The 18,858-nt window shown below is 42.2% G+C and overlaps 1 long non-coding RNA gene across 6 annotated transcripts in view; it reads right to left on the reverse strand.

The window, feature by feature from the left end:
* LOC311113215 overlaps positions 1–10,709 on the reverse strand; it is a 29,457-nt gene extending 18,748 nt beyond the window's left edge. For 3 of the 6 annotated variants that reach the window (XR_014610989.1, XR_014610991.1, XR_014610993.1), the window contains exons 1-4: positions 10,680–10,709; positions 2,177–2,297; positions 1,618–1,778; positions 218–825 (exon numbers count right to left, since the gene is read on the reverse strand). This is a non-coding gene — a long non-coding RNA (uncharacterized lncRNA). Of the gene's footprint in view, positions 1–217; positions 826–1,617; positions 1,779–2,176; positions 2,298–2,520; positions 2,605–10,679 lie in introns of those variants that run through there. The other 3 variants (XR_014610988.1, XR_014610990.1, XR_014610992.1) reach the window with 2 other exon arrangements.
* Positions 10,710–18,858: the final 8,149 nt, after the last annotated feature.

The raw sequence follows: 18,858 nt of genomic DNA on the forward strand, positions 1-18,858 counted from the left end.
TTCTAAATGGTAAATCAGATATGTCTGAAAATACCCTAAAATAAAAGGTGACATTCTGTCATGTAACCTCCTATCAAACATTTGATCTCAAATCCCAAATTGTGGAGAATAGAGACACATTTAAAAATGTTGCATCACTGTCAAAATAAATATGTAGTAGAGTATAATTCAAACACCAAGATTACCCCAATTTTGACTGAAACTATTTAAAACGTACCTATTTCTTCATCAATGCTAAAAACTGGAGTCGATTCCAATCCACTGGTCCTTGTCTCTAAAATAAGATATGCAAAAAAGGATCAGACTTAAAAGGGGCATTCAGAAGTTGATACAGCCATTCTTTGACTTATATTAATGATATGTACCCATTGATTCTTGAAGATTATAACGTATTAATGCCTCATGAGCTTAGATCAACTGTCGTACTCCATTAGAACCAAAAATATAAGCTTCTTTTAGTCAAATGTTTGCAAACAAAGTAAATCTTTTAAAAAACACTGTATAGCCTTAAAACATGCTTAAAACTGTTATTTAAATATCATTGATGTAAGTTCTTGCATCCATAGCTCTGTCTATAAATTGAAAGTGGTTTCATTTACCCAACCCAATCACTCAGCTTTTTACCAAAACAGGGGAGGGTAGGGTGCTTTGTTATCGTTTCAACCAATTAAGGCTTTAATTTTAAAAAAATTACAAGGTCACTGAATAACAAGGAATTGTATAGATTCATCTATTCAAATCGCTCATCAACACCTGATTCTTCCTCCTCAGTGACTGGCCCAAAAGTTTGCACTGGTCTGGCTCTTGATGTACTGTCCCTTGGAGCTGAAAAAAATATTCAAAATATTTGCTAGAGTTCTGACTCTCCTTTCGTTAAATATTTATTTTAATTAGAGACAGACAAGAACAGTTAGAGACAGGGAAAGGTGGGATCACACTTGCATGTAATGTATTATGTGCTGTAGGTAGAGGGCACTAGACCGTCCTATGGCACGGCAACAAACGTTTGATATGCTATGATACAGTATGTTTGAAAGGAAAAAGTCATATCAGGGACGAATAAAATGAAACACCTAGACGGGATGAAAGTTACCAAGAGAAGTGGATGTAGTTCACTTCCTGGTTTGAGGAACAATCTGTCCTCTCTCATCCCTTTGTCTCCATCTGAACCTAATACCTGTAGGCTTGTTTGTCTTTTTCTTCTTATTTTCCTAAAAAGTGCATTTCAATTATCATGGCTGGCCCACTAATAAAAGTCTCTCACAAGCATGGCTTGCACACATACGGAGCACAAGCAATACCTTTATTTTCACATAAGGTAAAGTGATTTTTCAGATGAGGAAAGGCACCTGCAGTAGACCCACGTTCTGGGTCACTCACACAGCTAACATGTGTAGATGTTCACAAGGATGCTAACAAGTGTACCCTTGTGCCTCATGCTTAATATCATTGATGCCCGTGATCAGGTCATATCACTAAGTCTCCGTTTAAATTTACATTTGTGCCATGTGGCCTCTACTTTGACAAACAAATTGCAATGATAAATCATAACGCTGTGGTCCTGGGGGTGTGTTGGGAATATTTGTGCACGTATGGGAGTTATAGGGGTTATATTACCGGTTCTGGGTTGAGCTCCTCAGCCAGCCTTTTTGCGTCGTTAATGGCCACTTCCAGTTGGGCTTGTTGGTCCTTCTCTTGGTTGAGCTCCTCAGCAAGCCGTTCTGCCTTTTTAATAGCCTCATCCAGTTGGTCTTGGGGGTCCTCAGAGGCCATACCATCTCAAAAGAAACATAAAGAGACAACTTCCAATCATAACACATTCCTTCACATAGTAACCTCCCCTGTCTATGAGAAGAAAAGCTGCATGTCATTGACATCGTGTGTGTTTTACTTTGTCCTGCACATAACTAAAGGTCTTCATCCTCCTCCACATGCAGACCGACTGATCTACAAATCACTTTGCATAACAAATAAATACTTATTATTACTTGCAGATCAGTCAGTCTGTCACCATTTACCAACAATGCATTATTAGTCTTTCACTTTCTTTTTCATGTTGTTCTATAACATGTGTGCAACTCCAGTCCTTAAAGGCCACAGTGTCTGCAGGTTTCGGCTCCTCCCTTGTACATGATCAATCAATTTAGGTCATTGACTAGTTAGGACCTCCTCTCACCTGATTGTCTATGTCTTAACAGGATTTCATCAACTCCTTTACGTCCCTCCTAGAGTCCCTCTCTCCTTCTTCCAAGGAGAAGTCACAAGATGAATACAGATTGAGTAGCAATGTGTATTTCCTTGAAAATGCAAAGAGAAAAAAGGTGAATATACAGTTGAAGTCGGAAGTTTACATCAGTGGCGGCTCCTGAAAAAATTCTCAGGAGGGGCAATTTTTCTGATGATTTAGGTGACCTACACACATTTAAAAAAAGATATGTCCAGCAACAACATGAAGACAGGGGCAGCATATAAGTCAATACCAGAAGCATTTATTGACTGATCTCAAAAGTGTTGGCTTACCAGGGTTGGTGGAGCCCTCAGTTTCATCTTTGCCTCGCAAAGCTAACTCAAACACTCCGCAAAACTTCACACACTGGATTAGCCGGCTGAGGATGTGGCGGTTCTTGCTAATGTCGTAGTAAATATATTTGTTATAGTGAATATGGAATATGATATGTTGAGTAAAATGTTGTGCTAAGATCTATTTAGGTCAGGAGCTGGTTATAAGTTCTGTTCCTATCCAATAACAATGGACAAAAGGGTCCTATCTTGTCAGCCCTGTCAGCAGGTGGCCAAGGACAACACCCACGCCATAGGCCTCTCAGTTCTTCCAACTCACGAGTTCTTGCTCTGAGGACACACACACACACACACACACACATCATCACTGTTAAACACACACACACACACACACATCATCACTGTTAAACACACACACACACACACACAAATCCCCTCTCTTAGGCTGAACATTTGAAGACAGAGAACCCGACTCAGAGCCAATGCAACAGTGACAGTAGCCTGCAGGGGACCTCGCCCAACTCATCAGGACCAATCAGAAGATCAGAACTACTAGATTGAACCTACTTCATTTATTGCATAAAATGTCTGCACACAATGTTTCGGGGCTCTCTTCAGATAATAATAATAATAATAATAATAATAATAATAATAATAATAATAATAATAATATGCCATTTAGCAGACGCTTTTATCCAAAGCGACTTACAGTCATGCGTGCATACATTTTTGTGTATGGGTGGTCCCGGGGATCGAACCCACTACCTTGGCGTTACAAGCACCATGCTCTACCAGCTGAGCTACAGAAAGTGGATACTCATGGATGCGCATTGCAATTGTAAAATGTCAACACAATTGGAGACACCACGTCATTTTTGGAGACATGTTATTGACAGTAAACTATTGTAGATGCGACTGCTAACTAACTAAAACATTTTAGCTGGCTAGCTAATCATCTTAGCTAAATGTGGGGCAAACAATTCAGTTATTTACCGTTAATTTGAGGGATTGGGGTGAAAGAAATCGAGTTACATAGTGATACTTTACGATATACTGTATTGACAATATCGCAATATTTTAGCGCTAGTTGGCTGTACCTGCACCAAAACACCATTATTGTTCCTTCATAGCTTGTTCTCAATCTTTTCACATTGGGAGCCAATTTGTTTTCAGCACTTTTATTTCCATGACTGATCAAAACTCGTTCTCATGGCTTTCTGATCCCTCTGCAACAGACATATGGTGCGCAATAAAATCACAGTATCGAATCGCAATACGTATAGAATCATGAGACTCGCAATGCTGATGCATATATCTTATCGTGAGGTTCCTGGCAATTCCCAGCCCAAGTTCATTTGCCACAACAAATCTCTTCGCTAGCAAACACGATGTCTTCTCCAAAACGGCAATGTGTCTCCAGCAATGTTTACTTTTTTGACGTTCTATGGCATCTCCACTTTCCAAGCATATATGACCACATGTAATATTTTGGTAAGTGATGCAAATAGTGAACTATGTAGGGCCAGGATGTAAAATATATGTAGCTGCAGCAATTTCTCTTATCTGATATGGTAAGTAATGGGGCTTAATTTATAGCTCCCTAAGAGTTTGACGAACAGGTCCGTGAACGCGATTCCAGATATATTTACCTCTGAATAAACTGCCTTTATTACACCATATCCACATCCAGTAAACTTGTGATTATCAACACTAACCTCATCGTTGTGGCGGCGGACAGCTAGCCTGTATCCCTCGTCATCCAGTTGAGTGAGTGGCAATGTCTTTTTTCGTTCGTACCAATTTTTGGAAAATCCTCGGGTGTAGGACTTTCCGCCTTTAGTAGAAACCTGTTGAATTATTAAATTTGGTCTGGGAGGTCCTAATTGTTTCGTTGCCAATTTATCTTCATTTGTTCGCCGATTAAAAGGAACTTCTTTCAAACAATCCACTCTTTTCTCAGTTACGTTCATGGTTACGTAACGTATGACGAAAGCGCGTAAGTGCAAGCCCACAGACACCCATTGAGATTGTATTGAAGGCTCTGAAATTTGAAAAAAATAGATTTTACATGGGAGTCTATGACAGAAGTTCTGGGCGATTTTCAATCTGACTGAAATCGCCCCAAAAGGGGGTGGAGCCATTTGAAGCACGACTTTAGCCTGATTCGACATTTAGTGGCAGTGTGGCAGATCAGACGTATAGATTACAACACTGATAACTACTGTTGCCGTGATATAATTGATTAGAAAAAAAATCCCTTCCTTTTCCCGTTTGGCAGTGCGTCGCCCATATCGCCCTATTGAACAGGCCGTCCCTGGTTTACATACACTTAGATTGTAGTCATTAAAACTCGTTTTTCAACCACTCCACAAATTTCTTGTTAACAATCTATAGTTTTGGCAAGTCGGTTAGGACATCTACTTTGTGCATGACACAAGTAATTTTTCCAACAATTGTTTACAGACAGATTATTTCACTTAGAATTCACTGTATCACAATTCCGGTGGGTCAGAAGTTTACATACACTAAGTTGACTGTGCCTTTACACAGCTTGGAAAATTCCAGAAAATGATGTCATGGCTTTAGAAGCTTCTGATAGGCTAATTGACATCATGTGAGTCAATTGGAGGTGTACCTGTGGATGCATTTCAAGGCCTATCTTCAAACTCAGTGCCCCTTGGGAGCAATTTCCAAACGGCTCAAGGTACCACATTCATCTGTACAAACAATGGTACGCAAGTATAAACACCACGGGACCACGCAGCCGTCATACCAAGATGGCGTAGCAGTGCGGTCGTGTATTCTGTTGTGTACTCATGTAAATAGCCAGTTTTTTTGTTTTTTTTTGTCTTTTTTTCGTATATATTTCTCTCTCTCACTTTCCATCCTTTAACTAAATATACTTTCCTACAACCCGCCTCACCCAATGTGGAACGGATTCTATTATTTCTTTATTTTTTATCAAGAACATACGGCTGAAACTAGCCAGCTAGCCAGCTAACTAGCTACTTACTATTAGCCACCGTTAGCAGTCTTCACCACTGTCCGTGGCCTGCACTACCTACCAGCCAGCTCTAGCCTGGACAATTATCGGCCAGTCTGCACAGCGTGATATCGACCCAGAGCATATTGGATTTTCTGCCGTTATCACTGAATCGCTGGACCTTAACACCGGATCATCGCAACTAGCTAGCTGCAACCGAATGGCTGTTGGCTAATCACCACTGTCCCGACGCACCAGTTAGCCTTGAGCTAGCCTCGAGCCAGGCCCATCTCCCGGCTATCTACCTCTCTGTCCACCGGACGGGACCTCCTAGTGTCGACACGGAGCCCCGCCGATCCATCACGACTGGTCTGCCGACGTAATCGTCTGATGTGGTTTCAACAGGCTTCCCGTTGCGACGACCACGAAGATCCATCTGCTAGCCCCGGCCCGCTAGCACGTGCAATCAACAGCCGTGCCTCCTGCTCGCCTGTGCTGTAGCAGCCTACGAACTGCTCCCGGACTTACCTATTGCTGTTCACTGGACCTTATGATCACTCAGCTACACAGCTAATGCCTGCTGGACTGTTCCTTTACACGGTACCCCATCCTGTTTATCTGTTTAGCCTTAGCCCAAACTTTCGTCGCCATTATCAGTTGTTGTCTTAGCCCTCTCGAATAACACCTGTGATTGCGTTATGCCTCTCTCCCATGTCAATATGCCTTGCCTATTGCTGTTCCAGTTAGTTCTTATTATACAATTTCACTGTAGAGGCCCCAGTCCCACTCAACCAGCCTCAAAGAGCTCCTTTGTCCCACCCCCATACACACGGAGACCGGCTCAATTGGTACCTCCAGTGATGCTATCTCTTTCATCGTTACCCAATGCTTAGGTGTACCTCCATTGTACTCATATCCTTCCATATCCTTGTCTGTACATAATGCCCTGAATCTACTCTACAACGCCCGGAAATCTGCCCCTTTTATTCTCTGTACCCAACACACTAGAAGACCAGTTCTTAAAGCCTTTAGCCGTATCCTTACTCTATTCCTCCTCTGATCCTCTGGTGATGTAGAGGTTAACCCAGGCCCTGTAGCCCCCTGTATCATTCCTACCTCCCAGGCACTATCATTTGATGACTTCTGTAACCGTAAAAGCCTTGGTTTCTTGCATGTTAACATCAGAAGCCTCCTCCCCAAGTTTGAGTTATTCACTGCGTTAGCACACTGCCAACCCTGATGTTCTAACAGTGTCTGAATCTTGGCTTAGGAAGGCCACCAAAAATTCAGAAATGTCCATCCCGAACTACAAAATGTTCCGTCTAGATAGAACTGCCAAAGATAGAACTGCCCTCATCACTGTCAAACGCTCCCTAAAACACTTCAGCGAGCAGGCCTTTCTAATTGACCTGGGCCGGGTATCCTGGATGGATATTGACCTCATTCCGTCAGTAGAGGATGCCTGGATGTTCTTCAAAAGAGCTTTTCTCTCCATCTTAAATAAGCATGCCCATTCAAAAAATTCAGAACTAAGAACAGATATAGCCCCTGGTTCACCCCAGACTTGACTTCCCTTGACCAGCACAAAAACATCCTGTGGCGTACTGCATTAGCATCGAAAAGCCCCCGCGATATGCAACTTTTCAGGGAAGTCAGGAACTAATATACACAATCAGTTAGGAAAGCAAAGGCTAGCTTTTTCAAACAGAAATTTGCATCCTGTAACACTAACTCCAACAAGTTTTGGGACACTGTAAAGTCCATGGAGAATAAGAGCACCTCCTCCCAGCTACCCACTGCACTGCTGCTAGGAAACACTGTCACCACCGATAAATCTACGATAATTTCAATAAGCATTTTGCTACGGCTGGCCATGCTTTCCACCTGGCTATCCCTACCCCGGCAACCAGCTCGGCACCCTCCGCTGCAACCTGCCCATGCCCCCCCCCCCCACTTCTCCTTCACCCAAGTTCAGATAGCTGATGTCCTGAAAGAGCTGCTAAATCTGGACCCCTACAAATCAGCTGGGCTAGACAATCTGGACCCTTTCTTTCTAAAATTAGCTGCCGAAATTGTCGCAACCCCTATTACTAGCCTGTTCAACCTCTCTTTCGTATAGTCTGAGATCCCCAGAGATTGGAAAGTTGCCGCAGTCATCCCCCTCTTCAAAGGGGGTGACACTCTAGATCCAAACTGTTACAGACCTATATCCATCCTGCCCTTCGAAAGTCTTTGAAAGCCAAGTTAACAAACAGATCACCGACCATTTCGAATCCCACCGTATCGTCTCCGCTATGCAATCTGGTTTCCGACCTGGTCATGGGTGCACCTCAGCCACGCTCAAGGTCCTAAACGATATAATAACCGCAATCGATAAAAGACAGTGCTGTGCAGCAGTCTTCATCGACCTGGCCAAGGCTTCTGACTGTCAATCACCGCATTCTTATTGGCAGACTAAATAGCCTTGGTTTCTCAAATGGCTGCCTCGCCTGGTTCACCAACTACTTCTCAGATAGAGTTCAATGTGTCAAATCGGAGGGCCTGTTGTCTGGACCTCTGGCAGTCTATGGGGGTGCCACAGGGTTAAATTCTCGGGCCGACACTTTTCTCTGTGTATATCAATGATGTCGCTCTTGCTGCTGGTGACTCTCAGATCCACCTCTACGCAGACGACACCATTTTGTATACATCTGGCCCTTCATTGGACACGGTGTTAACAAACCTCCAAATGAGCTTCAATGCCATACAACACTCCTTCCGTGGCCTCCAACTGCTCTTAAACGCTAGTAAAACTAAATGCATGCTCTTCAATCGAATGCTGCTTGCACCCGCCCGCCCGACTCGAATCACTACACTCGGCGGGTCTGACTTAAAATATGTGGACAACTACAAATACCTAGGTGTCTGGTTAGACCGTAAACTCTCCTTCCAGACTCACTTTAAGCATCTCCAATCCAAAGTTAAATCTAGAATCGGCTTCCTATTTCGCAACAAAGCCTCCTTCACTCATGCTGCTAAACATGCCCTCGTAAAACTGACTATCCTACCGATCCTTGACTTCGGCGATGTCATTTACAAAATAGCTTCCAACACTCTACTCAGCAAATTGGATGTAGTCTATCACAGTGCCATCCGTTTTGTCACCAAAGCCCCATATACTACCCACCATTGTGACCTGTACGCTCTCGTTGGCTGGCCCTCACTACATATTCGTCGCCAAACCCACTGACTCCAGGTCATCTATAAATCACTTCTAGGCAGATCCCTGCCTTATCGTAGCTCATTGGTCTCCATAGCAACACCCACCCGTAGTATGCGTTCCAGCAGGTATATCTCACTGGTCATCCCCAAAGCTAACACCTCCTTTGGCCGCCATTCCTTCCAGTTCTCTGCTGCAAATGACTGGAATGAACTGTAAAAATCTCTGAAGCTGGAGACACTCATCTCCCTCACTAACTTTAAGCATCAGTTGTCAGAGCAGCTTACCGATCACTGCACCTGTACACAGCCCATCTGTAATTAGCCCACCCAACTACCTCATCCCCATATTATTTACATTATTTATTTTGCTCATTTGCACCCCAGTATCTATTTGCACATCATCTTCTGCACATCTATCACTCCAGTGTTAATATTAAATTGTAATTATTTTGCACTATGGCCTATTTATTGCCTTACCTCCATAACTTGCTACATTTGCACACACTGTATATAGATTTTTTATTGTGTTATTGACTGTTCGTTTTGTTTATTCCATATGTAACTGTGTTGTTGTTTTTAATCGCACTGCTTTGCTTTATCTTGGCCAGGTCGCAGTTGTAAATGAGAACTTGTTCTCAACTGGCTTACCTGGTTAAATAAAGGTGAAATAAAAAATACCGCTCAGGAAGGAGAAGTGTTCTGTCTCCTAGAGATGAATGTACAAACAATAGTACGCAAGTATAAACACCATGGGACCACTCAGCCGTCATACCGCTCAGGAAGGAGACGCGTTCTGTCTGAAAGTACTTTGGTGCGAAAAGTGCAAATCAATCCCAGAACAACAGCAAAGGACCTTGTGAAGATGCTGGAGGAAACAGGTACAAAAGTATCTATATCCACAGTAAAACGAGTCCTATATCGACATAACCTGAAAGGCCGCTCAGCAAGGAAGAAGCCACTGTTCCAAAACCGCCATAGAAAAGCCAGACTAAGGTTTGTAACTGCACATGGGGACAAAGATCGTACTTTTTGGAGAAATGTCCTCTGGTCTGATTAAACAAAAATAGAACTGTTTGGCAATTATGACCATCGTTATGTTTGGAGGAAAAAGGGGAAGGCTTGCAAGCCGAAGAACACCATCCCAACCGTGAAGCACAGGGGTGGCAGCATCATGATGTGGGGGTGCTTTGCTGCAGGAGGGACTGGTGCACCTCACAAAATAGATGGCATCATGAGGAAGGAAAATTATGTGGATATATTGAAGCAACAACTCAATACATCAGTCAGGAAGTTAAAGCTTGGTCGCAAATGGGTCTTCCAAATGGACAATGACCCCAAGCATACTTCCAAAGTTGTGGCAAAATGGCTTAAGGACAACAAAGTCAAGGTATTGGAGTGGCCATCACAAAGCCCTGACCTCAATCCTATAGAATATTTGTGGGCAGAACTGAAAAAGCATGTGCGAGCAAGGAGGCCTACAAACCTGACTCAGTTACACCAGCTCTGTCAGGAGGAATGGGCCAAAATTCACCCAACGTATTGTGGGAAGCTTGTGGAAGGCTACCCAAAACGTTTGACCCAAGTTAAACAATTTAAAGGCAATGCTACCAAATACTAATTGAGTATGTAAACTTCTGACCCACTGGGAATGTGATGAAAGCAATGAAAGCTGAAATAAGTCACTCTACTATTATTCTGACATTTCACATTATTAAAATAAAGTGGTGATCCTAACTGACCTAAAACAGGGAATTTTTACTAGGATTAAATGTCAGGAATTGAGTTTAAATGTATTTCGCTAAGGTGTATGTAAACTGTATAGCCTAATGTATAGGTGGCTAAAATAACAAGTAAGAATGATATTCAAATATATGCAAGTAATGCAACTAATCGACACACTTTAACAAACACAAACACAAAACAAATGTGTATGCATGCTGTATTTCCTACAACAAGGGACGAACTGGCGACCTACCTGTTAACTGTCCAGGGTCCAGACCTCTCGTGTGTTGCGAAAAATCTATAAACAATAAATGTCACATGACCGGATGAGTTAACTTTTCTTCTTCTTCTTGTAACTTTCCGTTAGTCTAGAAGCTTTCCGGTGTTTTGCTGCACTTCACAGGTCGACATAAGTATTACACATGATTTATCTCTCTCATAACTGTAGGTGCAGCCCAGTGGAACTCCATAAACTTTCTAGCCATTTCGCACTGACGGTCATTTTAACCCAAGATAGTTTCTAGTGAAAAGGTGCTTACACTCCAGCCTCTAGCCAGCTCATAATACAATTCCACCCTATCCTTATTACGGGTTAACATTTTGGTCGTTTTGGTTGGCCAACAATATTTTAAGACTACAATGACTGATTACATTACCCCAAATTTGAAAAGGGAAAACACAAAATAATTGGCATTGATGAACAATGGCAAGGCTGCTATTGTATTTTCAGTTACATTCTGGTCAATAAAAAGGGTTTACACGTTTGTTTTTTGTAAGAAATACATGGAACTGCAACCGAATAAAACACCATTAGCCATCATGCATTGCTTTAATTCATTACATTCTGAAAAGTCTGTTCAGAAAAATCGAAAACAGTACATATAGGCATACAACTACAATTTTAAAATAGGGATTAAATGAAGCCAAAATGTCTATATATTCATAACGTTAAAAAAAAAAAGGAAATATAGGGTATTTTCGCACAAATTAAGACACAAAAATGCACGAAATCTGCTGAAATACATTATGTACATATATGCACGAATTGAATGTGACATTGTGTTGCAAGGTGCAGACTTGGCAGAATCGAAGTCTCCTTTTATACTTTCTCACGTCTGAATGATGTTTGAATAAAAACACTCACTAAACCCTCTGTTACTGGCCCAGTGCGTGGGAGTTGGCATTGACCGATAGTGTTTGATTTGGGGGTGTTAACAACACAATCTCCACCTCAAAATGCCTATTGCAAACTTTACCTCCAAGTCCGCTTCCAGCTAATTCTAGCGGCCACTTTTTAAAATCTGATCGGAGGAGTTCTCATCCAATAAACATGAAGCATTCTTAGGAAGGCGTTTGGACCCTTGTGCGTTGTGGCTGTCTCTTTCAGAGCTTCTGTTGGCTTGCTTTGAGTGGATTTTTGGACACAGCCCTAATGAGTTTCAGTTGGCTACATTAGATTGGTCACAGACTATGGTTTTAGTGTTTGTGGAGTGTGAACCTACTTAACCTTGTCTTTGGTCAAAACCACATGACCTAACCAGGGACAATTGTAGGGGCTGCAGTTATAGGGTATAAGAGACTATATAATAGACTATAGTTTCCTTACTGGTGTCTAAAGAGTGTTAGCCTGGTCCTATCTGATTGTGCTGTAGCCTATATAGTCAACAGATCTGGGACCAGGTTAGAAGAGTGTATCTCTCTTCTCTGTGGTCCCCTATACCACTGTTTCCTGGAAATGCTGATTGCCTTTCTGGTAAACACAGCATTTACATGACCACAGCCCCCCAGCGGTGATGCTCTCTCCAAAAGAGAATCTGTGTTTCTGTGTGCATTGCGAAATCAAAACATATTCCATCTTCTACAGATGTAGGATCTTAATTTGAGCCAGTTTGCTACAGCAGGAAAATAATCCTGCAGCAACAGGATAATGAATGGACATTTTTGTAGGGGTTGAGAAAGTTTTCCTGTGGCTAACAACTCTGGCTTGGTAGGAGTTCATTCATGGTGACAAACGTGTTTGTTCTAATAAGATGTTAGTAGGTGTGTCTGCTTAATTTGTAACTGCAGGGCATAGTGAGTCATTGGGTCTAGTTGTAGGATTAACTATGAGTATGATATATACCATCACAGCCGTCTGCTTTGTTTCCATTTCCTATCACTGGTCTATCAAAGAGCCTACCAGATACCAAAGTTTCCACTGGTGACAGAGAACCAGTCATACCAGGAGTCTGAAAGTAAAGTCTGAAACCTGCATCTCTGGAATGTATGAAGTCTGATACTCAATCTACAATTATTATGGTCAAAACACACTCTGTGATACAGTGGGGAGAACAAGTATTTGATACACTGCCAATTTTGCAGGTTTTCCTACTTACAAAGCATGTAGAGGTCTGTAATGTTTATCATAGGTACACTTCAACTGTGAGAGACAGAATCTAAAACAAAAATCCAGAAAATCACATTGTATGATTTTTAAGTAATTAATTTGCATTTTATTGCATGACATAAGTATTTGATACATCAGAAAAGCAGAACTTAATATTTGGTACAGAAACATTTGTTTGCAATTACAGAGATCATACGTTTCCTGTAGGTCTTGACCAGGTTTGCACACACTGCAGCAGGGATTTTGGCCCACTCCTCCACACAGACCTTCTCCAGATCCTTCAGGTTTCGGGGCTGTCGCTGGGCAATACGGACTTTCAGCTCCCTCCAAAGATTTTCTATTGGGTTCAGGTCTGGAGACTGGCTAGACCACTCCAGGACATTGAGATGCTTCTTACGGAGCCACTCCTTAGTTGCCCTGGCTGTGTGTTTCGGGTCGTTGTCATGCTGGAAGACCCAGCCACGACCCATCTTCAAGGCTTTTACTGAGGGAAGGAGGTTGTTGGCCAAGATCTCGCGATACATGGCCCCATCCATCCTCCCCTCAATACGGCGCAGTCGTCCTGTCCCCCTTGCAGAAAAGCATCCCCAAAGAATGATGTTTCCACCTCCATTCTTCACGGTTGGGATGGTGTTCTTGGGGTTGTACTCATCCTTCTTCTTCCTCCAAACACAGCGAGTGGAGTTTAGACCAAAAAGCTCTATTTTTGTCTCATCAGACCACATGACCTTCTCCCATTCCTCCTCTGGATCATCCAGATGGTCATTGGCAAACTTCAGACGGGCCTGGACATGCGCTGGCTTGATCAGGGGGACCTTGCGTGCGCTGCAGGATTTAATTCCATGACGGCATAGTGTGTTACTAATGGTTTTCTTTGAGACTGTGGTCCCAGCTCTCTTCAGGTCATTGACCAGGTCCTGCCGTGTAGTTCTGGGCTGATCCCTCACCTTCCTCATGATCATTGATGCCCCACGAGGTGAGATCTTGCATGGAGCCCCAGACCGAGGGTGATTGACCGTCATCTTGAACTTCTTCCATTTTCTAATAATTGCGCCAACAGTTGTTGCCTTCTCACCAAGCTGCTTGCCTATTGTCCTGTAGCCCATCCCAGCCTTGTGCAGGTCTACAATTTTATCCCTGATGTCCTTACACAGCTCTCTGGTCTTGGCCATTGTGGAGAGGTTGGAGTCTGTTTGATTGAGTGTGTGGACAGGTGGCTTTTATACAGGTAACGAGTTCAAACATGTGCAGTTAATATAGGAAATGACTGGAGAACAGGAGGGCTTCTTAAAGAAAAACTAACAGGTCTGTGATAGCCGGAATTCTTACTGGTTGGTAGGTGATCAAATACTTATGTCATGCAATAAAATAAAAATGAATTATTTTAAAATCATATAATGTAATTTTCTGGATTTTTGTTTTAGATTCCGTCTCTCACAGTTGAAGTGTCCCTATGATAAAAATTACAGACCTCTACATGCTTTGTAAGTAGGAAAACCTGCAAAATCGGCAGTGTATCAAATACTTGTTCTCCCCTCTGTATGTCTTATGTGTAGGATAATTGGCTCTTTTTCACTTTTAACCTCTCTCTTGTGCTAGGCACATGCACCCATTCACATGAACATATGTGCATGGCTGCATTTCCAGTCTTTCGCATGGGTCTAAAAATACAAGCCATAGTTAAATAAATAGAAAATATTCATATAGTAGATCTCTGTGAAGGTACCTCATGCACAATCTAGATTTACACTAGTTTCAGTTACTCACTCACTGGAGAATAAAGTACAGTCCACACAGAGGCTGAGTAAAATGCTGGGTTGTTTGGATGACCCAACTGCTGGGTTGCATTGGGTCACAGGTTGGGTTTTCTTTTTAAAAAAGCAAGGTTGGGTTGTAGATGCTGGGTTATTGATGCTGGGTTATTGAGATATGACCCAGCGGGTCAGATCAGATGACTGGAGGCATGGCTTAGCAGGGGCGTGGGTTTCAGATAGTTATTTTTGTCCATCTGTGAGAGTAAATGAAATTCCTGTTCATCTGTTCTGTTGTATTGTTATCACATGGTACAGTTGAACACTGACAATTGTGTAGCTTTAATGACGCTTGTGTGTAGAAGTATAAGTGTGTATAAATTCCTTTAGAACCTATGCTAATCCCAATGTTGGGATAGTTACCACTTTGTTGTAATATGTAAATAATAATATTATATGTCATATGAAAGAATTGTATAGGAAAATCAAATTTGCAGTGCACAAACTTAACATGATGAACAGGGATGACATTTCCTCTCACAGGTGGCCAAAAATAACTATACAAAAGCCCCACCCCTAATAAGTCATTATACGTTTGGGTAATCCCAACAACCCAACATGTTGGGTTATTCACACAACCCAACTGGCTGGATCAAAATAATCCAGTGTGTGTTGTGTCCAACAGTCACCTGCGCTGGGTTACCAAATAACCCAAATTAGGTTGTTTTTAACCCATCATTTTTTAGAGTAGTGGTCACCAACCTTTTTTGAGTCAAGATCACTTTCAGAGTCAAAATGTAAGCCAAGATCTACTGCTCAGATTCTTTTTTAAACATGACTTGTAAGCATATACCTCCTTGTAGCTCAGTTGGTAGAGCATGACGCTTGCAACGCCAGGGTTGTGGGTTCGATTCCCACGGGGGGCCAGTATGAAAATGTATGCACTCACTAACTGTAAGTCGCTCTGGATAAGAGCGCCTGCTAAAATAAAAAAATAAATATACAACATTAACCTTTTACTGCAGTGGGCTAAATCAGGGTCACACAGAGTGTTTCTTTGTAAGTCTTAAACAAATCTATTTTTTTAAACAAAAGTATACACCTCACACAGATGGTTATGGGCTTAAAAAAAGTAGACACCTGTACCATGTAAGATATAGAGTTGAAATGTATAACATTGAGTTTACATCCCAATACTACACTTTATATATATGACAGAAGACTGAAAAATAACAAAACCGTTTGACATAGAAGCACCGGATGTTTATTAATTATGAAACTATGAAAATTATTAATAACATTCCACCCATGAGACCACTAGAGGGCAATTTGGTCAATTGACTGCAGGAAAGGAATACCCTAATAAAAAATGTTCTGTAAGAATGAGGTTTGTGCAGTAGTCCTAATACATTATCACAGCATATTGGCTGTGCTTGACCTTCTTCTCAGACCATTTTATATTTCAAAACTCGAGCTATGATAACAAAATAGATCAGTTGTTGTATTGCTTGCGAGGCACAGCTGAGCATAAATTCCAATCATTTGCTTTACTGGATTGATTCTAGGCTACCTGCATCTGATTGTCAGTCCTGGCGGAGGGAAGGGGAGAGCAGCCTGCTCTCTACCTTCCTCCGGTAAGACTGACCTGAGAGAGGTGACACTGTCTTCCACCTGATGGCGAAACTCGAGTCGCACTGCATTATTTCTGCCTCATGCACAATACCACAGACTTACATTTAAGTCATTTAGTAGACGCTCTTATCCAGAGCAACTTACAGGAGCAATTAGGGTTTAGTCCCTTGCTCAAGGGCACAGACAGATTTTTCACCTAGTCGGCTCGGGGATTAGAACCAGCAACCTTTCGGTTACTGGCACAACGCTCTTAACCACTAAGCTACCTGCCGCCCCACTTCAGAAACTCTCATCTCTAATGTGAGATCACCATACCTATGGCCTAAAGAACTAACTCCACCAAATCAAGATAGGAACATTTGCCTGTGAGTAGTGTGCACTCTTAGAAAAAAGGGTTCCAAAGGAGTTTTGGCTGTCCCCATAGGAGAACCATTTTTGGTTCCAGGTAAAACACCCTTTTTTCTAAGATTGGCATAGCCAAGTAGTCGAGTGATTCATACACCTGGACTTGACACAGAGATCTTTTCTAAGATTGTGTGGGTGTATCGTGGTGTGTACTGAGTACGAGACTCACCCATTGGGTGGAACCTCTGGAGGAGGCTGCCTCTCCGAGCTCCTCCATCTTCAGCTCCTCATCCTCATGGTGGGGGGCCTCGTGGATCACCCTGACTGGTCTCTCTGAGGCACCACCAGTATACACAGAAAAACAACCAAATAACAGGATGTCAACTCACTGTCTTGCATGATAACAGGGTGAAACACCACAGAATATACTGTATCTCTGATCTGTTGCGAAATGGACTTAAAACTAATGTGGTTAACAAAACTACTGACTGTTGCAAGTTACCGTTGAAATAGCTTCCAAGAAAATATGTTGCCCAATGGATGCTCTATGGAAATGAAAATGTACTGTACATCCTTGGATGGAAGTTCTATTTTATTCTAAGAATGTACACGTTTTTAAAAGTTCTTTGACAAGCTACCAATTCTTTCATAAGCACACGAGTGTAGTATGTCTTATACATGTAAAGATGTAAAATAAGCATAATATCAGAATGGTGTCTGACCTTGGTGACTTTCCCACACCCTGTACAGGCAGATGAGGGCGACGAGGAACAGTAGAGGCAGTAGAGGTACAATGATAGACAGCGGCCGAGGCAGCTCTGATACTGAGACTTTTGCATCTGTACAGAAAGAGAGACATTATTTGAAAAACTATTGCAATATGTTAAGTCCCCTATATGGGGTACTTTGAGTGGTTCTGGGCCGGTTTGACTGAGATTTTGGTGAACAAAGCGCTCTGTAAACGCTGTAGGGTCCCATGCCTTATAGTGCCAGAAAACCCCATCTGTCTGCTCTCCGCTGTGTCAGGTTTCAAACCAAACATTTGCATAGGGAGTGACATGTCACATTTTCTGGCCTATCCAAAACAGGGGAGGGGAGTGTGCTGTGGATAGATGGCACTAGACAGGCCTATGGCACGGCAACAAACGTTTGATATGCTATGATACAGTATGTTTGAAAGGAAAAAGTCATATCAGGGACGAATAAAATGAAACACCTAGACGGGATGAAAGTTACCAAGAGAAGTGGATGTAGTTCACTTCCTGGTTTGAGGAACAATCTGTCCTCTCTCATCCATTTGTCTCAATCTGAACCTAATACCTGTAGGCTTGTCTGTCTTTTTCTTCTTATTTTCCTAAAAAGTGCATTTCAATTATCATGGCTGGCCCACTAATAAAAGTCTCCCACAAGCATGGCTTGCTTGCACACATACGGAACACAAGCAATACTTATATTTTTACATAAGGTGAAGTGATTTGTCAGCTGAGGAAAGGCACCTGCAGTAGACCACGTTCTGGTCACTCACACAGCTAACATGTGTAGATGTTCACAAGGATGCTAACAAGTGCACCCTTGTGCCTCATGCTCAATGTGCAATATCATTGATGCCCGTGATCAGATCATATCACTAAGTCTCCGTTTAAAATTACATTTGTGCCATGTGGCCTCTACTTTAACGAACAAAATGCAATGATAAATCATAACGCTGGGGATGTGCGACTTGTTACATTACCAGTTCTGGGTTGAGCTCCTCAGCCAGCCTTTTTGCGTCGTTAATGGCCACTTCCAGTTGGGCTTGTTGGTCCTTCTCTTGGTTGAGCTCCTCAGCAAGCCGTTCTGCCTTTTTAATAGCCTCATCCAGTTGGTCTTGGGGGTCCTCAGAGGCCATACCATCTCAAAAGAAACATAAAGAGACAACTTCCAATCCTAACACATTCCTTCACATAGTAACCTCCCCTGTCTATGAGAAGAAAAGCTGCATGTCATTGACACCGTGTGTGTTTTACTTTGTCCTGCACATAACTAAAGGTCTTCATCCTCCTCCACATGCAGACCGACTGATCTACAAATCACTTTGCATAACAAATACATACTTATTATTACTTGCAGATCAGTCAGTCTGTCACCATTTACCAACAATGCATTATTAGTCTTTCACTTTCTTTTTCATGTTGTTCTATAACATGTGTGCAACTCCTTAAAAGGCCACAGTGTCTGCAGGTTTCGGCTCCTCCCTTGTACATGATCAATCAATTTAGGTAATTGATTAGTTAGGACCTCCTCCTATGTCTTAACAGGATTTCATCAACTCCTTAACG

The sequence above is a fragment of the Coregonus lavaretus genome (assembly GCF_964263955.1).
Source record: "Coregonus lavaretus genome assembly, chromosome: 39".
Lineage (NCBI taxonomy): Eukaryota > Metazoa > Chordata > Actinopteri > Salmoniformes > Salmonidae > Coregonus > Coregonus lavaretus.